General features: G+C 51.8%; 1 protein-coding gene across 3 annotated transcripts in view; it reads right to left on the bottom strand.

The window, feature by feature from the left end:
- LOC140716642 (5'-3' exonuclease PLD3-like) overlaps nt 1–14,838 on the bottom strand; it is a 55,450-nt gene extending 40,612 nt beyond the window's left edge. The window contains exon 1 of one of the 3 annotated variants that reach the window (XM_073029468.1): nt 14,793–14,838. The gene's annotated coding sequence lies outside the window, so the exon portion shown is untranslated. Of the gene's footprint in view, nt 1–14,180; nt 14,217–14,255; nt 14,500–14,792 lie in introns of those variants that run through there. The other 2 variants (XM_073029466.1, XM_073029467.1) reach the window with 2 other exon arrangements.
- Between the last annotated feature and the right edge of the window lie 12,909 nt (nt 14,839–27,747).

Genomic DNA, 27,747 nt, shown 5'->3' on the forward strand with positions numbered 1-27,747 from the left:
ATGGCCTACTCCTGCACCTACTGTCTATTCCAGCTCGGAGTGTCGGAGTTCTAGCGTCCTCTGGAGGGAGTCTGTACACCCTCCCCTTGGAATGTCTGGGTTTCCTCCCACAGTCCAAAGACACACCAGTTAGTAGGTGAATTAGTCATTGTAAATTGCCCCGTGATTAAGCTGGGGTTAAATCAGGAGCTGCTGGATGGTGCAGCCTGGAGGGCCACTGTATCTCAATAAACAATTCTCAGCTCAGCATTGCTCCCCCCTCCATTTCCTGTCAACATGGAACCACGTGCAAGAGTGAAATTGTGCTTTTGTTTACTTTGTATTTGAGCAGAGATTAAACCAAACTCCTCTGCCCCCGCCTAGGCAACTAAACCCACCAGCAGGAAAGTTAACAGATTATGGAGAATGAAAATTGGAAATGGAGGGCTGGGGTGGAGGGAGTTTGGGAAGAGGTTGGGGATGTGTTAGAGGGAGAGAGAGAGAAAGGAAGAACCGGTGTGGGTAGGCTGAAATTGGAAAACTCAATGTGCGTGTAGACCACCCAGGTGGAATACCATGTTTTCTGGCAGTGGACGAGGTTGAGGACTGACTGGTCAACGTGGCAAGAGCTGAAGAGGCTGACAACTGGGAGCCCGAGATGGCCGCAGGTGCTCAGCTGTAATGCTGTCTGTGTGGAGTTTGCACGTTCTCCCAGCCACCAAAACAGAAGGTGTTGAGAATACCCGGCAGGGCAGGCGGCTCCTGAGGAAAGAGAAACAACGGGCTTTGCAGGCCTCGGATTCTTCCTCAGAAGAGACTCTGACCAGAAAATGGTGACTGTTTCTCTCTCCACAGATGCTGCCTGACCTGCTGAGTGCTTCTTGCATTTTCAAGCTTTACTGCAGATTTCCAGCGTCTGCAAATGCACAAGCTCTTCCTGGTGCTCTGGTTTCCTCCCACATTCACACAAAGACATACTGGTTGGGTTGCTAATCAGCCACGGGACACTGCCCCATGGCAAGTGGGGAAAGATCGAGAGAGAAAATGCGCAGTAGGGAATTCGTGGGGGAATGGATTTGCTCCAAGGGCCTGTTACCGTGCTAGACCCAGGACATGCCCTCTCCTCATCGAGGAGGCCCACACGCCTGAAACACACTCAACATTTCAGGAACAACTTCTTCCCCCCCCCCCCACTATCAGACTTCTGAATGGACATTGAACCCCTGAGCACGACCACACGTGACAGGGCAGCGATTGAACCCCTGAGCACGACCACACGTGACAGGGCAGCGATTGAACCCCTGAGCACGTCCACACGTGACAGGGCAGCGACTGAACCCCTGAGCACGTCCACACGTGACAGGGCAGCGATTGAACCCCTGAGCACGTCCACACGTGACAGGGCAGCGACTGAACCCCTGAGCACGTCCACACGTGACAGGGCAGTGACTGAACCCCTGAGCACGACCACACGTGACAGGGCAGCGATTGAACCCCTGAGCACGACCACACGTGACAGGGCAGCGATTGAACCCCTGAGCACGACCACACGTGACAGGGCAGCGATTGAACCCCTGAGCACGACCACACGTGACAGGGCAGCGATTGAACCCCTGAGCACGTCCACACGTGGCAGGGCAGCGATTGAACCCCTGAGCACGACCACACGTGGCAGGGCAGCGACTGAACCCCTGAGCACGACCACACGTGACAGGGCAGCGACTGAACCCCTGAGCACGACCACACGTGACAGGGCAGTGATTGAATCCCTGAGCACGACCACACGTGACAGGGCAGCGATTGAACCCCTGAGCACGACCACACGTGACAGGGCAGCGATTGAATCCCTGAGCACGACCACACGTGACAGGGCAGCGATTGAACCCCTGAGCACGACCACACGTGGCAGGGCAGCGATTGAACCCCTGAGCACGACCACACGTGACAGGGCAGCGATTGAACCCCTGAGCACGTCCACACGTGGCAGGGCAGCGACTGAACCCCTGAGCACGTCCACACGTGACAGGGCAGCGATTGAATCCCTGAGCACGACCACACGTGACAGGGCAGCGATTGAACCCCTGAGCACGTCCACACGTGACAGGGCAGCGATTGAACCCCTGAGCACGACCACACGTGGCAGGGCAGCGACTGAACCCCTGAGCACGACCACACGTGACAGGGCAGCGACTGAACCCCTGAGCACGACCACACGTGACAGGGCAGTGATTGAATCCCTGAGCACGACCACACGTGACAGGGCAGCGATTGAACCCCTGAGCACGACCACACGTGACAGGGCAGCGATTGAATCCCTGAGCACGACCACACGTGACAGGGCAGCGATTGAACCCCTGAGCACGTCCACACGTGACAGGGCAGCGATTGAATCCCTGAGCACGACCACACGTGGCAGGGCAGCGATTGAACCCCTGAGCACGACCACACGTGACAGGGCAGCGATTGAACCCCTGAGCACGTCCACACGTGGCAGGGCAGCGATTGAACCCCTGAGCACGACCACACGTGACAGGGCAGCGATTGAACCCCTGAGCACGTCCACACGTGGCAGGGCAGCGATTGAACCCCTGAGCACGACCACACGTGGCAGGGCAGCGATTGAACCCCTGAGCACGTCCACACGTGACAGGGCAGCGATTGAACCCCTGAGCACGTCCACACGTGGCAGGGCAGCGATTGAACCCCTGAGCACGACCACACGTGGCAGGGCAGCGATTGAACCCCTGAGCACGACCACACGTGGCAGGGCAGCGACTGAACCCCTGAGCACGTCCACACGTGACAGGGCAGCGATTGAATCCCTGAGCACGACCACACGTGACAGGGCAGCGATTGAACCCCTGAGCACGTCCACACGTGGCAGGGCAGCGATTGAATCCCTGAGCACGACCACACGTGACAGGGCAGCGATTGAATCCCTGAGCACGACCACACGTGACAGGGCAGCGATTGAACCCCTGAGCACGTCCACACGTGGCAGGGCAGCGATTGAATCCCTGAGCACGACCACACGTGGCAGGGCAGCGATTGAACCCCTGAGCACGACCACACGTGACAGGGCAGCGATTGAACCCCTGAGCACGTCCACACGTGGCAGGGCAGCGATTGAACCCCTGAGCACGACCACACGTGACAGGGCAGCGATTGAACCCCTGAGCACGTCCACACGTGGCAGGGCAGCGATTGAACCCCTGAGCACGACCACACGTGGCAGGGCAGCGATTGAACCCCTGAGCACGTCCACACGTGACAGGGCAGCGATTGAACCCCTGAGCACGTCCACACGTGGCAGGGCAGCGATTGAACCCCTGAGCACGACCACACGTGGCAGGGCAGCGATTGAACCCCTGAGCACGACCACACGTGGCAGGGCAGCGACTGAACCCCTGAGCACGTCCACACGTGACAGGGCAGCGATTGAATCCCTGAGCACGACCACACGTGACAGGGCAGCGATTGAACCCCTGAGCACGTCCACACGTGGCAGGGCAGCGATTGAATCCCTGAGCACGACCACACGTGGCAGGGCAGCGATTGAACCCCTGAGCACGACCACACGTGACAGGGCAGCGATTGAACCCCTGAGCACGTCCACACGTGGCAGGGCAGCGATTGAACCCCTGAGCACGACCACACGTGACAGGGCAGCGATTGAACCCCTGAGCACGTCCACACGTGGCAGGGCAGCGATTGAACCCCTGAGCACGACCACACGTGGCAGGGCAGCGATTGAACCCCTGAGCACGTCCACACGTGACAGGGCAGCGATTGAACCCCTGAGCACGTCCACACGTGGCAGGGCAGCGATTGAACCCCTGAGCACGACCACACGTGGCAGGGCAGCGATTGAACCCCTGAGCACGACCACACGTGGCAGGGCAGCGACTGAACCCCTGAGCACGTCCACACGTGACAGGGCAGCGATTGAACCCCTGAGCACGACCACACGTGACAGGGCAGCGATTGAACCCCTGAGCACGTCCACACGTGACAGGGCAGTGATTGAACCCCTGAGCACGACCACACGTGGCAGGGCAGCGATTGAACCCCTGAGCACGTCCACACGTGACAGGGCAGCGATTGAATCCCTGAGCACGACCACACGTGGCAGGGCAGTGATTGAACCCCTGAGCACGTCCACACGTGACAGGGCAGCGATTGAATCCCTGAGCACGACCACACGTGGCAGGGCAGCGATTGAATCCCTGAGCACGACCACACGTGACAGGGCAGCGATTGAACCCCTGAGCACGACCACACGTGACAGGGCAGCGATTGAACCCCTGAGCACGTCCACACGTGGCAGGGCAGCGATTGAACCCCTGAGCACGACCACACGTGACAGGGCAGCGATTGAACCCCTGAGCACGACCACACGTGGCAGGGCAGCGACTGAACCCCTGAGCACGTCCACACGTGACAGGGCAGCGATTGAATCCCTGAGCACGACCACACGTGACAGGGCAGCGATTGAACCCCTGAGCACGTCCACACGTGACAGGGCAGCGATTGAACCCCTGAGCACGACCACACGTGGCAGGGCAGCGATTGAACCCCTGAGCACGACCACACGTGACAGGGCAGCGATTGAACCCCTGAGCACGACCACACGTGACAGGGCAGCGATTGAACCCCTGAGCACGACCACACGTGGCAGGGCAGCGATTGAACCCCTGAGCACGACCACACGTGACAGGGCAGCGACTGAACCCCTGAGCACGACCACACGTGACAGGGCAGCGACTGAACCCCTGAGCACGTCCACACGTGACAGGGCAGCGATTGAACCCCTGAGCACGACCACACGTGACAGGGCAGCGACTGAACCCCTGAGCACGTCCACACGTGGCAGGGCAGCGATTGAACCCCTGAGCACGACCACACGTGACAGGGCAGCGACTGAACCCCTGAGCACGTCCACACGTGGCAGGGCAGCGATTGAACCCCTGAGCACGACCACACGTGACAGGGCAGCGACTGAACCCCTGAGCACGACCACACGTGACAGGGCAGCGATTGAATCCCTGAGCACGTCCACACGTGACAGGGCAGCGACTGAACCCCTGAGCACGACCACACGTGACAGGGCAGCGACTGAACCCCTGAGCACGTCCACACGTGACAGGGCAGCGATTGAACCCCTGAGCACGACCACACGTGGCAGGGCAGCGATTGAACCCCTGAGCACGTCCACACGTGACAGGGCAGCGATTGAACCCCTGAGCACGACCACACGTGACAGGGCAGCGATTGAACCCCTGAGCACGACCACACGTGGCAGGGCAGCGATTGAATCCCTGAGCACGACCACACGTGACAGGGCAGCGATTGAACCCCTGAGCACGACCACACGTGACAGGGCAGCGATTGAACCCCTGAGCACGTCCACACGTGGCAGGGCAGCGATTGAACCCCTGAGCACGACCACACGTGACAGGGCAGCGATTGAACCCCTGAGCACGACCACACGTGGCAGGGCAGCGATTGAACCCCTGAGCACGACCACACGTGACAGGGCAGCGATTGAACCCCTGAGCACGACCACACGTGACAGGGCAGCGATTGAACCCCTGAGCACGTCCACACGTGACAGGGCAGCGATTGAACCCCTGAGCACGACCACACGTGACAGGGCAGCGATTGAACCCCTGAGCACGTCCACACGTGACAGGGCAGCGATTGAACCCCTGAGCACGACCACACGTGACAGGGCAGCGAGATGCCATTACAGCTCTGGTGCTGTTCTCCGAGGAGGCTCGTTCCACGTGGAGTGTGTGGGTCTTCTACGCAACCTCCAGTATTATCCCACAACCCAACGACGTACCGGCTAGGTTAACTGGTCACTGTAAATGATTAATTAGGGTTAAATCGAGGTTTTCGGGGGTTGCTGGGGCAGCAAGTCTCGAAGGACCTACACCACGCTGTATCTCTAAGAATTTACTTCTCTCTCTCTCTCTCTCCAGTAATTCTACATTGCAATTTCTACACTGCTATATTGCTAGAAGCAATTTCTATATTGCTTCATTTTATATTGCAAAGTACTGCTGCCACAAAGCAACATATTTCGTGATGTATGCCAGCGATATTAAACCTAATTCTGAATCTCTAAATACGAAGCCCCTGAGCAGCAGGCCAGTCATATTGGGGGAGTGGGATTCATCCACCACTCCCATTCAGTCACTGAGTCCCGTCTGCGTGCTGTGTCGCAGACCACCAGCACGGCCACAACGGACCGAAAGGCACCTACGAATCTGCTACCGTCCCGCGTCACGGGGCTTGCCACGAGCATACGCGTGTAGTAAATAAAGGAAGTCATACTATTTATAACGATATGTAATAATTTGCTTGGCTTCCTTCCTTCAGCATTCATTGCAACAAAAGGGAGAACTTTGCTAGAATCCTGCTCTTTGGTGAATGACTTTGATCACAACCAACTAGAGGCTTCATTAATTGCCACCCTTTGTGAGGAAGTTAGTGGGATGACACTGGGCATTACCTTGACACCTCCAGTCATTTTATTAACGGAGCCTGCGACAGCAGAAAGTGACGAGATTGGGGTCAGGCTCCAGGGAAGTGAGGAGAGCTGCTGTCCCATTCATTCTGTGCCGACTTCCTCACGAAACTTGCGTTTCAGTATCGGTCTGCACAAATTACTCAGCACTTCGATGCCACAAATGACAGCTTGCATTTATGTAGCGCCCGTAACAGCAGCGTTCTCAGAGTGTCCCCAAGCAGGTAGGAGTTTCGGATCGCGGATGCCGAGGACTTACTCAGCCACGGCAGAGGATGATCACAGCGGCATAACTGGAGGAACCATGCAGGGTTTTCGGAGAGTTACAGAGGTGGGGAGGGGCAAGGCTTGAGGCTGCAAATAGATGACGAATCTAGCTTACAAGCCGATTTTGTTTTTTGGAACAAGGCCAATGCTCCACCCAAGCCAACTCATCGAAACACAAGTCAGAAGTTTAAAAAGACTGCAGATGCTGAAAACCTGAGACCCAAAACACAAACTTTCTTTCTCCACAGATGCAGCCTGACCTGATGTGTGTTCTGTAAGTGTTTGTTAATGGCATAGAAAGTACACAGATTACACAGAAATTTAAAAAATTAAGACAGCGAGGCCAGGGGCAAAGTATGATCCGGTGTTCAGCTCAACTGTCCCAGGAGGTTTTACTCATCTCAGCACTGAACTGACTCTGTGGCCGTGGCCTGCAGCCATCGGGCCCCTGGACTGACTGTGGTAGTGAAGACTCTGTGGCCGTAGCCTGTAGCCATCGGGCCCCCGGACTGGCTGTGGCAGTGAAGACTCTGTGGCCTGTAGCCATCAGGCCCCCGGACTGACTGTGGCAGTGAAGACTCTGTGGCCGTGGCCTGTAGCCATCGGGCCCCCGGACTGGCTGTGGCACTGAAGACTCTGTGGCTGTGGCCTGCAGCCATCGGGCCCCCGGACTGGCTGTGGCACTGAAGACTTTGTGGCCGTGGCCTGCAGCCATCGGGCCCCGGACTGGCTGTGGCCTGCAGCCATCAGGCCCCTGGACTGGCTGTGGCAGTGAAGACTCTGTGGCCATGGCCTGTAGCCATCAGGCCCCTGGACTGGCTGTGGCAGTGAAGACTCTGTGGCCGTGGCCTGTAGCCATCGGGCCCCCGGACTGGCTGTGGCAGTGAAGACTCTGTGGCCGTGGCCTGCAGCCATCGGGCCCCCGGACTGGCTGTGGCCTGCAGCCATCAGGCTCCTGGACTGGCTGTGGCAGTGAAGACTCTGTGGCCGTGGCCTGTAGCCATCGGGCCCCCGGACTGGCTGTGGCAGTGAACTGACTCTGTGGCCGTGGCTCATTCTGCAGTTCATGTTATTTGCTTACTTTAATTGCTTGCATGATTTGTTCTTTTTAAAAATGCACATTGGATGTTTGATGGTGTTTCTCTGTGGATCTTTTATCTTTTCTGGCTGCCTGTAAGATGGTGAATCACAAGGTTGTACCTTAATAACAAATGCACTTGGAACTTCAGAAGTGTTTTGTCCTGGGAGTTTATAATGCACGTGTTGCCGACCACAGTCCTTGGGCACCTGGAAACCAGTTACCGAAAGGACTGTGACATTTACAGTCAGAGTTACAATCAGCTCTTGCTTCTATCCTCCTGTCAAACATGTCCATTTCTACCCCCCACCGGCCTGGTTCCAACCTAACTTACAAACTTTCCCTTCTGGCTGTCAGGGTTAACGTACGAGGAACGTTTGATGGCCCAGGGCCTGTACTTACTTAATTACTTTATTCTCACCAAACAATTGATACTAGAGCGTACAATCATCACAGTGATATTTGATTCTGCGCTTCTCGCTCCCTTAAGTACAAATCAAATTAAATATAATAATTTAAATTATAAATCATAATTAGAAAATAGAAAAGGGAAAGTAAGGTAGTGCAAGTTAGGTCCAGATATTTGGAAGGAACGGCCCAGATCCGGGTCAGGATCTGTTCAGCAGTCTTATCACAGTAGGAAAGAAGCTGTTCCCAAATCTGGCCGTACGAATCTTCATGCTCCTGAACCTTCTCCCGGAGGGAAGAGGGACAAAAAGTATGTTGGCTGGGTGGGACTTATCCTTGATTATCCTGGCAGCACTGCTCCGACAGCATGTGGTGTAAAGTGAGCCCAAGGGTGGAAGATTGGTTTGTATGATGTGCTGAGCTATGTTCACGATCTTCTGCAGCTTCTTCAGGTCTTGGACAGGACAACTTCCATACCAGGTTGTGATACACCCTAGAAGAATGCTTTCTACGGTGCACCTTTTAAAATTAGTGAGGGTTTTAGGGGACAGGCCAAATTTCTTCAGCTTTCTCAGGAAGTAAAGGCACTGGTGGGCCTTCTTGGCAGTGGACTCTGCTTGGTTAGACCAAGTCAGGTCATTTGTGATATTCACCCCGAGGAACTTAAAGCTTTTGACCTGTTCCACCTGCGCATCACCGATGTAGATGGTCGTGCGGTCCGCTACGCCTTCTGAAGTCAACAACCAATTCCTTCATCTTGCTGACGTTGAGGGATAGGTTATTGTCTTCGCACCATGCCACCAGGTTCTTAATTTCCTCTCTGTACTCAGACTCATCATTACCCAAGATACGGCCTACAATTGTGGTGTCATCAGCAAACTTATATATTGAGTTCTATGGAAACTTGGCTACACAATCATGGGTGTACAGTGAGTACAGCAGGGGGCCGAGTACACAGCCTTGTGGGGCACCGGTGTTCAGAGTGATTGTAGAGGAGAGCTTGTCCCCTATTTTTACAGCCTGGGTCTTGTCTGTGAGGAAGTTGAAGATCCAGCTGCAGATCTGAGTGCTAAGACCCAGGTTCCGGAGCTTAGGAATCAATTTATTTGGAATGATGGTATTAAAGGCAGAGCTGTAGTCGATGAAAAGGAGCCTTACATATGTGTCTTTATTTTCCAGGTGTTCTAAGGAGGAATGTAGTGCCAGAGAGATGGCATCTGCCTGTTGCTCCAGTAGGCGAATTGCAAAGCGTCGAGGTTGACCGGTAGGTTATGGTTGATGTGTGCCATAACCAATTGCTCAAAGCACTTCATAGCAATTGATGTTAGAGCCACAGGTCGATAGTCATTCAGGCACGCCACCTTGCTTTTCTTTGGCATCGGGATTATCGTTGTCTTCTTAAAACACGAGGGGATCTTAGACTGAAGCAGGGAGCAGTTGAAGATGTCAGCAAACACTCCAGCTAGCTCGCTTGCACAGGCCCGGAGAACCCGTCCCGGGATGCCATCTGGGCCCGTCGCCTTCCTTGGATTTATCTTCAGGAAGGCTCTTCTGACATCTTCCTCGGTGACGATGAATCTTGATGCCACAAGGTCCGGTTCATCCAGAGGGGGCGGGATGCTCCTCTTCTGTTTGAATCTTGCGTAGAATACATTAAGTTCATCAGGAAGAGAAGCGCTACAGTTATTGATATTCTCAGCCTTTTCTTTGCGCCCAGTGATCTCATTTAGACCCTGCCATAGTCTACTGGCATCCCTCTGGTTAGCCTGGGCTTCCAACTTGGCTCGATATTGCCTCTTGGTGCCCTTAATGGCTTTCCAGAGTTCACGCCTGGATTCCGTGTAGCGACTGGTATCTCCGGACCTAAAAGCTGTGGCTCTAGCCTCCAAAAGGGGCTGGACCTCATAATTCATCCAAGGTTTCTGGTTAGGGAATACCCAGATCGTCTTGCGAGACACACAGTCCACAGTACATTTCCAGATAAAGTCTGTGACAGCTGAGGCATACTCATTGAGGTTAGCTGCCGAGTCCTTGAATACTAACCAGTCCACCGATTCAAAGCAGTCACGGAGGACCTCATCCGTTTCCTCTGTCCAACGCGACACCACTTCTGACACCGTGATCTCCCGCTTCAGTTTCTGTTTGTAAGCCGGGAGGAGGAGTACTGCTGATGGTCCGATTTTCCGAAGTGAGGTCGTTGGACGGAACGGTAGGCATCCTTGACTGCTGTGTAGCAGTGGTCAAGTATATTCGGGCCTCTAGTGGAGCAGGAGACATGTTGGTATAACTTTGGCAGCGCTTTTCTGAGGTTGGCCTGGTTAAATTCCCCGTCTGTAATGAGCAAAGCCTCTGGATACCTGGTCTCACATTCACTGATGTTGCCGTACAGTGTATTCACACTCACTGGAGAATGAGGGAAGGATCTCATTGAAATCTACTGAATATTAGTGAGTATGTTACCAATAGTGGGGGAGCTTAGGACCAGAGGCCACAGCCTCAGAATGGCAGCTTATCCCTTTAGAACAAAAATGAGGAGGAATTTCTTTATCCAGAGGGCAGTGAATCTGTGGAATTCATTGCCACAAGCGGCTGTGGAGGCCAAGTCGTTGGGTATATTTAAACTGGAGGTTGAAAGGCAAAGGATACAGGGAGAAGACCGGGGAATGGGGTTAAGTGTTCCAAGTAAATTTATTTCCAAAGTATGTCTTTGTCATCATATGCTACTATGAAATTCATTTTTTGTGGGCATTCAAAGTAGAACAAATAGAATAGAATCAATGAGAAACTACATACAAAGACTGACAAAAAAAGTAAATGCATAGTGCTGAGAACTAAGAGTGCAGTAAGTGAGTCCACAGTCAGAGGGAAAATAAATCATCAAATGACAGAGCAGGCTTGATGGGCCAAATGGCCTACGTCATATAACTGGATGGCCTTCACTCACTGCTGTGATTCCTACTTTCAACAGTTGGGCCCTTAAGTCGCGGCGGAAACTTTGGCCTTTCGTTTCCAAAGGCCAATCGCTCTCAGGTCTTGGTGGGGACCTGAAAGCCGGCAGCGATCGTGCAGCCGGGAGGGCTGATTGGCTTGGTGCAAACCTAAAACCACACGGGAAGGAAGTGCGGATGACTGCACAATGTTCCCTCTGCACGTTACAGAAACCTCTCCGCTCCTCCTCCAAAAACCACCAAGTGATTCGAGCTTCCGTCACACATTAGTCCAAACCACTGAGCTGTCCGAGGCGAGGGAATATTCCTCCCTTCCCTACACCCAAGGGCTCACCTTGGCTCCTCACACAGAGCCTCACTGAAGGTGGAGAAGTGCCACGGTCTATTCGAGGAGAAATTTTGTTACATTAGCCCCCAAAACGATATACTGTGCATCACACCCCACACTGCACAGTCGAGTGGCAAAGGTAGGCAGCAGTTAAGCCTTACTTTGAAGGGGGGCAGACTGAAAAAGATCACTGTAAACTGGTGGCTGATATTCAGCACAAACCCAATAGGCCAAAGGGCTGTACGATTCCACAGCAAACTCACTGGGACAAAAGGCCTGTTTCTCCGTTGTACTTGACAACTTCACATAAATATTTCTGAGACTTGCAGGCCAGTGAGTGAACAGTAACGTGTCGAGAGAGAGGGTGACAACTCTCCATCATGTCGGCACAGCAGCTGATGGTATCAGCATTTAACACATGGTTAAACCTCATGGTTAAACCTTCACCTCCGAGACTGTAATTAGGCACCCACACCTTGTGAAGGAATTAGCCTTTTCTATGCTTAAGTGGAGTAAGGTACCTGATATTCCAATGTTCTCCAACTGCTGATTACCCACACACCACAAATCTCAGCATTCAGTGGCCCGTTCACCAACACCCAGTCCTCCCAGGAGTGACAACACCCAGAATCCTGTTCACCAGCACCCTGTCCTCACAGGAGTGACAACACCCAGAATCCTGTTCACCAGCACTCAGTCCTCACAGGAGTGACAACACCCAGAATCCTGTTCACCAGCACCCTGTCCTCACAGGAGTGACAACACCCAGAATCCTGTTCACCAGCACCCAGTCCTCACAGGAGTGACAACACCCAGAATCCTGTTCACCAGCACCCTGTCCTCACAGGAGTGACAACACCCAGAATCCTGTTCACCAGCACCCAGTCCTCACAGGAGTGACAACACCCAGAATCCTGTTCACCAGCACCCAGTCCTCACAGGAGTGACAACACCCAGAATCCTGTTCACTAGCACCCTGTCCTCACAGGAGTGACAACACCCAGAATCCTGTTCACCAGCACCCTGTCCTCACAGGAGTGACAACACCCAGCGTCCCATTCACCAGCACCCCATCTCCAATGAAGTCCCATCACCCAGTGACCTGCTCCCCAATACCCCATCCCCACTGGGGTAACATCACCCAGTGTCCTGCGCTACAATACCCCATCCCCCCTGGGGTCCCATGACCCAGTGTCCTGCTCCCCAATACCCCATTCCCACTGGGGGAACATCACCCAGTGTCCTGCGCTACAATACCCCATCCCCCCTGGGGTCCCATCACCCAGTGACCTTCTCCCCAATACCCCATCCCCCCTGGGGTCCCATCACCCAGTGACCTGCTCCCCAATACCCCATCCCCACTGGGGTCCCATCACCCAGTGACCTGCTCCCCAATACCCCATCCCCACTGGGGTCCCATCACCCAGTGACCTGCTCCCCAATACCCCATCCCCACTGGGGTCCCATCATCCAGTGACCTGCTCCCCAATACCCCATCCCCCCTGGGGTCCCATCACCCAGTGACCTGCTCCCCAATACCCCATCCCCACTGGGGTCCTATCACCCAGTGACCTGCTCCCCAATACCCCATCCCCACTGGGGTCCTATCACCCAGTGACCTGCTCCCCAATACCCCATCCCCACTGGGGTCCCATCACCCAGTGACCTGCTCCACAATACCCCATCCCCACTGGGGTCCCATCACCCAGTGACCTGCTCCCCTATACCCCATCCCCACTGGGGTCCCATCACCCAGTGACCTGCTCCCCAATACCCCATCCCCCCTGGGGTCCCATCACCCAGTGACCTGCTCCCCAATACCCCATCCCCACTGGGGTCCCATCACCCAGTGACCTGCTCCACAATACCCCATCCCCACTGGGGTCCCATGACCCAGTGACCTGCTCCCCAATACCCCATCCCCACTGGGGTCCCATGACCCAGTGACCTGCTCCCCAATACCCCATCCCCACTGGGGTCCCATCACCCAGTGACCTGCTCCCCAATACCCCATCCCCCCCTGGGGTCCCATCACCCAGTGTCCTGCTCCACAATACCCCATCCCCCCTGGGGTCCCATCACCCAGTGACCTGTACCTCATCAGCTCCCAATCAGTCAACTGCTTAACTTCTACCTCCCCTCACTAACTTCACCATCCCCCACATACTGACCTCTCCTGCCCCTGCCTCTAACTTACTCCCTCAACCCCTTCGGGATCTCTGCTCCGATACTCCCACATTCCTTTCCTCTGCCACAGTCAAACCTCAGGCCGTCCACCTCCCATCCCAACCCCCCCCCCCCCGAAATACAAGCAGTACCCTACAAATACAACTTGTTGTTGCCTCTGAACAGCAAGCTGTGATGTAGAGACAGAGAAATGTGATATAGAAGTCGGCCCTTCGGCCCACTGAGTAGATGCTAACCACCTACTTGCGTTAATTCAATTCTATTCTCCCCAAGTTCCCATCAACACATACTGAGAGAATGTTACAGCGACTACGTCTTCGGATGCTGGAGGATACTGGACGAACGTGCAAACTCCACACGGACAGCACCCGAGAGCAAGATCGAACCCGCCTCCCACCCCCCCCTCCCCACGTCATCCGAAACCCCTTACCCTCCTGACCCCTGAATCCTTACTTTCCGTGCCTCTACTCTCCGTGAAAGGAGCCCAGCTTTCACCGGAGGCTGCGGGACTGCGAAGGGCCAACCTACCAGCTTACGCCCGCCTCCTGTCTCGGGTGTCCGTCCACGGCGCTGCCGGGTGAGGGGAGCCGTGGCTCGGCCTGACTGAGCGGTTCGCGTCCGTCCCTCCCTCTCCCCGCTCGCAGAGCTGCGGTCACTCGCATCGAGCGAGCCGGCCCAACTCATGTTACAAAGGCTGACATCAGGATCACATGATTCCCAGGAATCGGGAGCGGCGCCAATCAGAGCGCGCTCCCGTCTCCGGCTCCCCGATCAATGCGAAGCCTGTGGAAGGGACTCACCCTCGCCGTTTCAGGCTGAGACCCTGCAGCGCCGGACAGGAAGGGGGCAGACACCGGAATAGAAGGGTGGGGAGGGTAGAAGGTGATAGGTGAGGCCAGGTGCGTGGGAAGGTAAAGGGCTGGAGGAGCAGGAACCCGAGAGGAGAGCAGTGGACCGTGGAGAAAGGGAAGGTGAGATTCGGCTTTCTTGCCTCTGTGGCAGTTTCTGACCAAAACAAAAACGGTCCAATTTCTTCTTGTCACTTTTTTCTTAGCAATCACGTACCTGAAATCAGGCAATCATAATCTACTCGCATTGCATGTCCTAACGAGGGGTCTCAGCCCAAACTGGCAACTGGCCCCGTCCCTCCTCCTCCCGCCCCGGGGGTGGGAACATGTCAGGGGTAACAGTCCTATGGGGTTTATGGAACATAATAGAACAGTACTGACTGTGGATGTAGAAGGAAAAGGCTTTATTCTAGTAAAATAATTTTCATTATGAATACATTTTATTTTATCTGTGACACCTGATGCACAGTAGACTGGGGGAGGCTGCTTTGTTGAACACCTTGTCTGCTGCAAAAGGTGAGATTCCCATTTACATTCCGACATGTCAGTCCATGGCTTCCTCTATGAGGCCACGCTCAGGTTAGACCTCCTGTTCCATCAGGGTAGCCTCCAACCTGATGGCGTGTACATCAACCTCAATAACCTCCAGTAATTTCTTCCCCCTCCCCTTCTCCATTCCGATCCCCTCGACTCCTTCTCAACTGCCCACCACCTCCCTCCTTCCTTTCTCTTATGGACAATTTTTTCTTGTGTTAGATTCCTCCTCCTCCTCCAGCCCTTTACTTCTTCCACTTGCACGCTCCCAGATTCTCACGTCATCCCCACCCCCACCCACCTACCTTCCCCTGACCTGCCTTCGCCTACCACGTGCCAGCTTGCACCCCTCTCACCTTCTTATTCTGGCTTCTTCCCCCCTTCCTTTCCAGTTCTGATCGAGGGGTTGGCTGTTGAATCTTCTCCACAGATGCTGCCTGACCTGCTGAGTTACAACCATAACACAATGACAGCACGGAAACAGGCCATCCCGGCCCTTCCAGTCCGTGCCGAACGCTTACTCTCACCTAGTCCCACTGGCCCCCACTCAGCCCATAACCCTCCATTCCTTTCCTGTCCATACACCTATCCAATTTTACTTTAAATGACAATATCGAATCTGCCTCTACCACTTCTAATGGAAGCTCGTTCCACACAGCTACCACTCTCTGAGTAAAGAAATTCCCCCTCGTGCTACCCCTAAACTTCTGCCCCTTAACTCTCAACTCATGTCCTCTTGTTTGAATCTCCCCTACTCTCAATGGAAAAGGCCTATCCACGTCAACTCTATCCATCCCCCTCATAATTTTAAATAGCTCTATCAAGTCCCCTCTCAACCTTCTGCGCTCCAAAGAATAAAGACCTAACTTGTTCGACCTTTCCCTGTAACTTGGGTTCCCCAAGCATTTTGTGTGAGTTGCTCTGGATTGCCAGTACCTGTGAAATCTCTTGTTTATGATTTGCTACCTGCCCGGCTGAGTTCATCCAACATTTTGTGTGTGTTGTCTTGATCCAGATTTCCGGCATCTACAGCCTCTCATGTGTCACATTCCGGTGCTCCATATGAAGGCTCAGAACTATACAGCACAGAAAATGGCTCACATACACAAGAGAGTCAGCAAATGCTGCAAGTCTTGACAATTGCACACAAAATATTGGAGTGCAAAATAGCTCGTCTTTACTTATCCCATTTACCAGCACTTGATCTGTAGACTCCTCTGTCTTGCCAATTCATCCAGAGATGGGTAGTCCCAGGTTATCCACACCCTACATGTCAATCTCATCCAGAGATGGTCTGTCCCAGGTTATCCACACCCTACGTCAATCTCATCCAGAGATGGTCTGTCCCAGCTTATCCACACCCTATATATGAATCTCATCCAGAGACGGTCTGTCCCAGGTTATCCAGACCCTGCATGTCAATCTCATCTAGAGATGGTCTGTCCCAGGTTATCCACACCCTACATATGAATCTCATCCAGAGATGGTCTGTCGCAGGTTATCCACACCCTACAAATGAATCTCATCCAGAGATGGTCTGACCAAGGTTATCCACACCCTACATATAAATCTCATCCAGAGATGGTCTGTCCCAGGTTATCCACACCCTACATATGAATCTCATCCAGAGATGGTCTGTCGCAGGTTATCCACACCGTACATATGAATCTCATCCAGAGATGGTCTGTCCCAGGTTATCCACACCCTACATATGAATCTCATTCAGAGATGGTCTGTCCCAGGTTATCCACACCCTAGATGTCAATCTCATCCAGAGATGGTCTGTCCCAGGTTATCCACACCCTACATATGAATCTCATCCAGAGATGGTCTGTCCCAGGTTATCCACACCCTACATATGAATCTCATCCAGAGATGGTCTGTCGCAGGTTATCCACACCCTACGTCAATCTCATCCAGTGATGGGCAGTCCCAGGTTATCCACACCCTACATATGAATCTCATCCAGAGATGGGCAGTCCCAGGTTATCCACAACCTACGTCAATCTCATCCAGAGATGGTCTGTCCCAGGTTATCCACATCCTACATGTCAATCTCATCCAGAGATGGTCTGTCCCAGGTTATCCACACCCTACATATGAATCTCATCCAGAGATGGTCTGTCCTAGGTTATCCACACCCTACATATGAATCTCATCCAGAGATGGTCTGTCCCAGGTTATCCACACCCTTCATGTCAATCTCATCCAGAGATGGTCTGTCCCAGGTTATCCACATCCTACATGTCAATCTCATCCAGAGATGGTCTGTCCCAGGTTATCCACACCCTACATATGAATCTCATCCAGAGATGGTCTGTCCCAGGTTACCCACACCCTACATATGAATCTCATCCAGAGATGGTCTGTCCCAGGTTATCCACACCCAACATATGAATCTCATTCAGAGATGGCAGTCCCAGGTTATCCACACCCTACATGTCAATCTCATCCAGAGATGGTCTGTCCCAGGTTATCCACACCCTACATATGAATCTCATCCAGAGATGGTCTGTCCCAGGTTATCCACACCCTACATATGAATCTCATCCAGAGATGGTCTGTCCCAGGTTATCCACACCCTACATGTCAATCTCATCCAGAGATGGTTTGTCCCAGGTTATCCACACCCTACGTCAATCTCATCCAGAGATGGTCTGTCCCACGTTATCCACACCCTACTTCAATCTCATCCAGAGATGGTCTGGCCCAGGTTATCCACACCCTACGTCAATCTCATCCAGAGATGGTCTGTCCCAGGTTATCCACACCCTACATATGAATCTCATCCAGAGATGGTCTGTCGCAGGTTATCCACACCCTACGTCAATCTCATCCAGTGATGGGCAGTCCCAGGTTATCCACACCCTACATATGAATCTCATCCAGAGATGGGCAGTCCCAGGTTATCCACAACCTACGTCAATCTCATCCAGAGATGGTCTGTCCCAGGTTATCCACATCCTACATGTCAATCTCATCCAGAGATGGTCTGTCCCAGGTTATCCACACCCTACATATGAATCTCATCCAGAGATGGTCTGTCCTAGGTTATCCACACCCTACATATGAATCTCATCCAGAGATGGTCTGTCCCAGGTTATCCACACCCTTCATGTCAATCTCATCCAGAGATGGTCTGTCCCAGGTTATCCACATCCTACATGTCAATCTCATCCAGAGATGGTCTGTCCCAGGTTATCCACACCCTACATATGAATCTCATCCAGAGATGGTCTGTCCCAGGTTATCCACACCCTACATATGAATCTCATCCAGAGATGGTCTGTCCCAGGTTATCCACACCCAACATATGAATCTCATTCAGAGATGGCAGTCCCAGGTTATCCACACCCTACATGTCAATCTCATCCAGAGATGGTCTGTCCCAGGTTATCCACACCCTACATATGAATCTCATCCAGAGATGGTCTGTCCCAGGTTATCCACACCCTACATATGAATCTCATCCAGAGATGGTCTGTCCCAGGTTATCCACACCCTACATATGAATCTCATCCAGAGATGGTCTGTCCCAGGTTATCCACACCCTACATGTCAATCTCATCCAGAGATGGTTTGTCCCAGGTTATCCACACCCTACGTCAATCTCATCCAGAGATGGTCTGTCCCACGTTATCCACACCCTACTTCAATCTCATCCAGAGATGGTCTGGCCCAGGTTATCCACACCCTACGTCAATCTCATCCAGAGATGGTCTGTCCCAGGTTATCCACACCCTACATATGAATCTCATCCAGAGATGGGTAGTCCCAGGTTATCCACACCGTACGTATGAATCTCATCCAGAGATGGTCTGTCCCAGGTTATCCACACCCTACATATGAATCTCATCCAGAGATGGTCTGTCCCAGGTTATCCACACCCTACATATGAATCTCATCCAGAGATGGTCTGTCCCAGGTTATCCACACCCTACATATGAATCTCATCCAGAGATGGTCTGTCGCAGGTTATCCACACCCTACGTCAATCTAATCCAGTCATGGGCAGTCCCAGGTTATCCACACCCTACATATGAATCTCATCCAGAGATGGGCAGTCCCAGGTTATCCACACCCTACATGTCAATCTCATCCAGAGATGGTCTGTCCCAGGTTATCGACACCCTACGTCAATCTTAACCAGAGATGGACTGTCCCAGTTTATCCACACCCCAAATGTCAATCTCATCCAGAGATGGTCTGTCCCAGGTTATTCACACCGTACATATGAATCTCATTCAGAGATGGCAGTCCCAGGTTATCCACACCCTACATGTCAATCTCATCCAGAGATGGTCTGTCCCAGGTTATCCACACCCTAGATGTCAATCTCATCCAGAGATGGTCTGTCCCAGGTTATCCACACCCTACATATGAATCTCATCCAGAGATGTTCTGTCCCAGGTTATCCACACCCTACATATGAATCTCATCCAGAGATGGTCTGTCGCAGGTTATCCACACCCTACGTCAATCTCATCCAGTGATGGGCAGTCCCAGGTTATCCACACCCTACATATGAATCTCATCCAGAGATCGGCAGGTCCAGGTTATCCACAACCTACGTCAATCTCATCCAGAGATGGTCTGTCCCAGGTTATCCACATCCTACATGTCAATCTCATCCAGAGATGGTCTGTCCCAGGTTATCCACACCCTACATATGAATCTCATCCAGAGATGGTCTGTCCTAGGTTATCCACACCCTACATATGAATCTCATCCAGAGATGGTCTGTCCCAGGTTATCCACACCCTTCATGTCAATCTCATCCAGAGATGGTCTGTCCCAGGTTATCCACATCCTACATGTCAATCTCATCCAGAGATGGTCTGTCCCAGGTTATCCACACCCTACATATGAATCTCATCCAGAGATGGTCTGTCCCAGGTTATCCACACCCTACATATGAATCTCATCCAGAGATGGTCTGTCCCAGGTTATCCACACCCAACATATGAATCTCATTCAGAGATGGCAGTCCCAGGTTATCCACACCCTACATGTCAATCTCATCCAGAGATGGTCTGTCCCAGGTTATCCACACCCTACATATGAATCTCATCCAGAGATGGTCTGTCCCAGGTTATCCACACCCTACATATGAATCTCATCCAGAGATGGTCTGTCCCAGGTTATCCACACCCTACATGTCAATCTCATCCAGAGATGGTCTGTCCCAGGTTATCCACACCCTACGTCAATCTCATCCAGAGATGGTCTGTCCCACGTTATCCACACCCTACTTCAATCTCATCCAGAGATGGTCTGGCCCAGGTTATCCACACCCTACGTCAATCTCATCCAGAGATGGTCTGTCCCAGGTTATCCACACCCTACATATGAATCTCATCCAGAGATGGGTAGTCCCAGGTTATCCACACCGTACGTATGAATCTCATCCAGAGATGGTCTGTCCCAGGTTATCCACACCCTACATATGAATCTCATCCAGAGATGGTCTGTCGCAGTTTATCCACACCCTACATGTCAATCTCATCCAGAGATGGTCTGTCCCAGGTTATCCACACCCTATATGTCAATCTCATCCAGAGATCGTCTGTCCCAGGTTATCCACACCCTACATGTCAATCTCATCCAGAGATGATCTGTCCCAGGTTATCCACACCCTACATGTCAATCTCATCCAGAGATGGTCTGTCCCAGGTTATCCACACCCTACATGTTAATCTCATCCAGAGATGGTCTGTCCCAGGTTATCCACACCTTACATGTCAATCTCATCCAGAGATGGTCTGTCCCAGGTTATCGACACCCTACGTCAATCTTAACCAGAGATGGACTGTCCCAGTTTATCCACACCCTAAATGTCAATCTCATCCAGAGATGGTCTGTCCCAGGTTATCCACACCCTACATGTCAATCTCATCCAGAGATGGTCTGTCCCAAGTTATCCACACCCTACCTGTCAATCTCATCCAGAGATGGTCTGTCCCAGGTTATCCACACCCTACATATGAATCTTCTCCAGAGATGAGTAGTCCCAGGTTATCCACACCCTACATGTCAATCTCATCCAGAGATGATCTGTCCCAGGTTATCCACACCCTACATGTCAATCTCATCCAGAGATGGTCTGTCCCAAGTTATCCACACCCTACATATGAATCTCAACCAGAGATGGTCTGTCCCAGGTTATCCACACCCTACATATGAATCTCATCCAGAGATGGTCTGTCGCGGGTTATCCACACCCTACATATGAATCTCATCCAGAGATAGGTAGTCCCATGTTATCCACACCCTACAGGTCAATCTCATCCAGAGATTGTCTGTCACAGGTTATCCACACCCTACACGTCAATCTCATCCAGAGATGGGTTGTCCCAGGTTATCCACACCCTACATGTCAATCTCATCCAGAGATGGTCTGCCCCAGGTTATCCACTCCCTACGTCAATCTCATACAGTGATGGGCAGTCCCAGGTTATCCACACCCTACATATGAATCTCATCCAGAGATGGGCAGTCCCAGGTTATCCACACCCTACATGTCAATATCATCCAGAGATGGTCTGTCCCAGGTTATCCACACCCTACGTCAATCTCATCCAGAGATGGTCTGTCCCAGTTTATCCACACCCTACATGTCAATCTCATCCAGAGATGGTCTGTCCCAGGTTATCCACACCGTACATATGAATCTCATTCAGAAATGGCAGTCCCAGGTTATCCACACCCTACATGTCAATCTCATCCAGAGATGGTCTGTCCCAGGTTATCCACACCCTACATGTCAATCTCATCCAGAGATGGTCTGTCCCAGGTTATCCACACCCTACATGTCAATCTCATCCAGAGATGGTCTGTCCCAGGTTATCGACACCCTACGTCAATCTTAACCAGAGATGGACTGTCCCAGTTTATCCACACCCCAAATGTCAATCTCATCCAGAGATGGTCTGTCCCAGGTTATTCACACCGTACATATGAATCTCATTCAGAGATGGCAGTCCCAGGTTATCCACACCCTACATGTCAATCTCATCCAGAGATGGTCTGTCCCAGGTTATCCACACCCTAGATGTCAATCTCATCCAGAGATGGTCTGTCCCAGGTTATCCACACCCTACATATGAATCTCATCCAGAGATGGTCTGTCCCAGGTTATCCACACCCTACATATGAATCTCATCCAGAGATGGTCTGTCGCAGGTTATCCACACCCTACGTCAATCTCATCCAGTGATGGGCAGTCCCAGGTTATCCACACCCTACATATGAATCTCATCCAGAGATGGGCAGTCCCAGGTTATCCACAACCTACGTCAATCTCATCCAGAGATGGTCTGTCCCAGGTTATCCACATCCTACATGTCAATCTCATCCAGAGATGGTCTGTCCCAGGTTATCCACACCCTACATATGAATCTCATCCAGAGATGGTCTGTCCTAGGTTATCCACACCCTACATATGAATCTCATCCAGAGATGGTCTGTCCCAGGTTATCCACACCCTTCATGTCAATCTCATCCAGAGATGGTCTGTCCCAGGTTATCCACATCCTACATGTCAATCTCATCCAGAGATGGTCTGTCCCAGGTTATCCACACCCTACATATGAATCTCATCCAGAGATGGTCTGTCCCAGGTTATCCACACCCTACATATGAATCTCATCCAGAGATGGTCTGTCCCAGGTTATCCACACCCAACATATGAATCTCATTCAGAGATGGCAGTCCCAGGTTATCCACACCCTACATGTCAATCTCATCCAGAGATGGTCTGTCCCAGGTTATCCACACCCTACATATGAATCTCATCCAGAGATGGTCTGTCCCAGGTTATCCACACCCTACATATGAATCTCATCCAGAGATGGTCTGTCCCAGGTTATCCACACCCTACATGTCAATCTCATCCAGAGATGGTCTGTCCCAGGTTATCCACACCCTACGTCAATCTCATCCAGAGATGGTCTGTCCCACGTTATCCACACCCTACTTCAATCTCATCCAGAGATGGTCTGGCCCAGGTTATCCACACCCTACGTCAATCTCATCCAGAGATGGTCTGTCCCAGGTTATCCACACCCTACATATGAATCTCATCCAGAGATGGGTAGTCCCAGGTTATCCACACCGTACGTATGAATCTCATCCAGAGATGGTCTGTCCCAGGTTATCCACACCCTACATATGAATCTCATCCAGAGATGGTCTGTCGCAGTTTATCCACACCCTACATGTCAATCTCATCCAGAGATGGTCTGTCCCAGGTTATCCACACCCTATATGTCAATCTCATCCAGAGATCGTCTGTCCCAGGTTATCCACACCCTACATGTCAATCTCATCCAGAGATGATCTGTCCCAGGTTATCCACACCCTACATGTCAATCTCATCCAGAGATGGTCTGTCCCAGGTTATCCACACCCTACATGTTAATCTCATCCAGAGATGGTCTGTCCCAGGTTATCCACACCCTACATGTCAATCTCATCCAGAGATGGTCTGTCCCAGGTTATCGACACCCTACGTCAATCTTAACCAGAGATGGACTGTCCCAGTTTATCCACACCCTAAATGTCAATCTCATCCAGAGATGGTCTGTCCCAGGTTATCCACACCCTACATGTCAATCTCATCCAGAGATGGTCTGTCCCAAGTTATCCACACCCTACCTGTCAATCTCATCCAGAGATGGTCTGTCCCAGGTTATCCACACCCTACATATGAATCTTCTCCAGAGATGGGTAGTCCCAGGTTATCCACACCCTACATGTCAATCTCATCCAGAGATGATCTGTCCCAGGTTATCCACACCCTACATGTCAATCTCATCCAGAGATGGTCTGTCCCAGGTTATCCACACCCTACATATGAATCTCATCCAGAGATGGTCTGTCCCAGGTTATCCACACCCTACATATGAATCTCATCCAGAGATGGTCTGTCGCAGGTTATCCACACCCTACATATGAATCTCATCCAGAGATGGGTAGTCCCATGTTATCCACACCCTACAGGTCAATCTCATCCAGAGATTGTCTGTCACAGGTTATCCACACCCTACACGTCAATCTCATCCAGAGATGGGTTGTCCCAGGTTATCCACACCCTACATGTCAATCTCATCCAGAGATGGTCTGCCCCAGGTTATCCACTCCCTACGTCAATCTCATACAGTGATGGGCAGTCCCAGGTTATCCACACCCTACATATGAATCTCATCCAGAGATGGGCAGTCCCAGGTTATCCACACCCTACATGTCAATATCATCCAGAGATGGTCTGTCCCAGGTTATCCACACCCTACGTCAATCTCATCCAGAGATGGTCTGTCCCAGTTTATCCACACCCTACATGTCAATCTCATCCAGAGATGGTCTGTCCCAGGTTATCCACACCGTACATATGAATCTCATTCAGAAATGGAAGTCCCAGGTTATCCACACCCTACATGTCAATCTCATCCAGAGATGGTCTGTCCCAGGTTATCCACACCCTACATGTCAATCTCATCCAGAGATGGTCTGTCCCAGGTTATCCACACTCTACATATGAATCTCATCCAGAGATGGTCTGTCCCAGGTTATCCACACCCTACATATGAATCTCATCCAGAGATGGTCTGTCGCAGGTTATCCACATCCTACATATGAATCTCATCCAGAGAGGGGTAGTCCCATGTTATCCACACCCTACATATGAATCTCCTCCAGAGATGGTCTGTCCCAGGTTATCCACACCTTACATATGAATCTCATCCAGAGATGGGCAGTCCCAGGTTAACCACACCCTACAGGTCAATCTCATCCAGAGATTGTCTGTCCCAGGTTATCCACACCCTACACGTCAATCTCATCCAGAGATGGGTTGTCCCAGGTTATCCACACCCTACATGTCAATCTCATCCAGAGATGGTCTGTCCCAGGTTATCCACTCCCTACGTCAATCTCATCCAGTGATGGGCAGTCCCAGGTTATCCACACCCTACATATGAATCTCATCCAGAGATGGGCAGTCCCAGGTTATCCACACCCTACGTCAATCTCATCCAGAGATGGGCAGTCCCACGTTATCCTCCCCCTACATCAATCTCATCCAGAGATGGTCTGTCCCAGGTTATCCACACCCTATGTCAATCTCATCCAGAGATGGTCTGTCCCAGGTTATCCGCACCCTACATATGAATCTCATCCAGAGATGGGTAGTCCCAGGTTATCCACACCCTACATGTCAATCTCATCCAGAGATGGTCTGTCCCAGGTTATCCACACCGTACATATGAATCTCATTCAGAAATGGCAGTCCCAGGTTATCCACACCCTACATGTCAATCTCATCCAGAGATGGTCTGTCCCAGGTTATCCACACCCTACATGTCAATCTCATCCAGAGATGGTCTGTCCCAGGTTATCCACACCCTACATATGAATCTCATCCAGAGATCGTCTGTCCCAGGTTATCCACACCCTACATGTCAATCTCATCCAGAGATGATCTGTCCCAGGTTATCCACACCCTACATGTCAATCTCATCCAGAGATGGTCTGTCCCAGGTTATCCACACCCTACATGTTAATCTCATCCAGAGATGGTCTGTCCCAGGTTATCCACACCCTACATGTCAATCTCATCCAGAGATGGTCTGTCCCAGGTTATCGACACCCTACGTCAATCTTAACCAGAGATGGACTGTCCCAGTTTATCCACACCCTAAATGTCAATCTCATCCAGAGATGGTCTGTCCCAGGTTATCCACACCCTACATGTCAATCTCATCCAGAGATGGTCTGTCCCAAGTTATCCACACCCTACCTGTCAATCTCATCCAGAGATGGTCTGTCCCAGGTTATCCACACCCTACATATGAATCTTCTCCAGAGATGGGTAGTCCCAGGTTATCCACACCCTACATGTCAATCTCATCCAGAGATGATCTGTCCCAGGTTATCCACACCCTACATGTCAATCTCATCCAGAGATGGTCTGTCCCAGGTTATCCACACCCTACATATGAATCTCATCCAGAGATGGTCTGTCCCAGGTTATCCACACCCTACATATGAATCTCATCCAGAGATGGTCTGTCGCAGGTTATCCACACCCTACATATGAATCTCATCCAGAGATGGGTAGTCCCATGTTATCCACACCCTACAGGTCAATCTCATCCAGAGATTGTCTGTCACAGGTTATCCACACCCTACACGTCAATCTCATCCAGAGATGGGTTGTCCCAGGTTATCCACACCCTACATGTCAATCTCATCCAGAGATGGTCTGCCCCAGGTTATCCACTCCCTACGTCAATCTCATACAGTGATGGGCAGTCCCAGGTTATCCACACCCTACATATGAATCTCATCCAGAGATGGGCAGTCCCAGGTTATCCACACCCTACATGTCAATATCATCCAGAGATGGTCTGTCCCAGGTTATCCACACCCTACGTCAATCTCATCCAGAGATGGTCTGTCCCAGTTTATCCACACCCTACATGTCAATCTCATCCAGAGATGGTCTGTCCCAGGTTATCCACACCGTACATATGAATCTCATTCAGAAATGGAAGTCCCAGGTTATCCACACCCTACATGTCAATCTCATCCAGAGATGGTCTGTCCCAGGTTATCCACACCCTACATGTCAATCTCATCCAGAGATGGTCTGTCCCAGGTTATCCACACTCTACATATGAATCTCATCCAGAGATGGTCTGTCCCAGGTTATCCACACCCTACATATGAATCTCATCCAGAGATGGTCTGTCGCAGGTTATCCACATCCTACATATGAATCTCATCCAGAGAGGGGTAGTCCCATGTTATCCACACCCTACATATGAATCTCCTCCAGAGATGGTCTGTCCCAGGTTATCCACACCTTACATATGAATCTCATCCAGAGATGGGCAGTCCCAGGTTAACCACACCCTACAGGTCAATCTCATCCAGAGATTGTCTGTCCCAGGTTATCCACACCCTACACGTCAATCTCATCCAGAGATGGGTTGTCCCAGGTTATCCACACCCTACATGTCAATCTCATCCAGAGATGGTCTGTCCCAGGTTATCCACTCCCTACGTCAATCTCATCCAGTGATGGGCAGTCCCAGGTTATCCACACCCTACATATGAATCTCATCCAGAGATGGGCAGTCCCAGGTTATCCACACCCTACGTCAATCTCATCCAGAGATGGGCAGTCCCACGTTATCCTCCCCCTACATCAATCTCATCCAGAGATGGTCTGTCCCAGGTTATCCACACCCTATGTCAATCTCATCCAGAGATGGTCTGTCCCAGGTTATCCGCACCCTACATATGAATCTCATCCAGAGATGGGTAGTCCCAGGTTATCCACACCCTACATGTCAATCTCATCCAGAGATGGTCTGTCCCAGGTTATCCACACCCTACATATGAATCTCATCCAGAGATGCTCTGTCCCAGGTTATCCACATCCTACATGTCAATCTCATCCAGAGATGGTCTGTCCCAGGTTATCCACACCCTACATATGAATCTCATCCAGAGATGGTCTGTCCCAGGTTATCCACACCCTACATATGAATCTCATCCAGAGATGGTCTGTCCCAGTTTATCCACACCCTTCATGTCAATCTCATCCAGAGATGGTCTGTCCCAGGTTATCCACA

Source organism: Hemitrygon akajei, chromosome 25, assembly GCF_048418815.1.
Source record: "Hemitrygon akajei chromosome 25, sHemAka1.3, whole genome shotgun sequence".
In the NCBI taxonomy this organism is placed as follows: Eukaryota; Metazoa; Chordata; class Chondrichthyes; order Myliobatiformes; family Dasyatidae; genus Hemitrygon; species Hemitrygon akajei.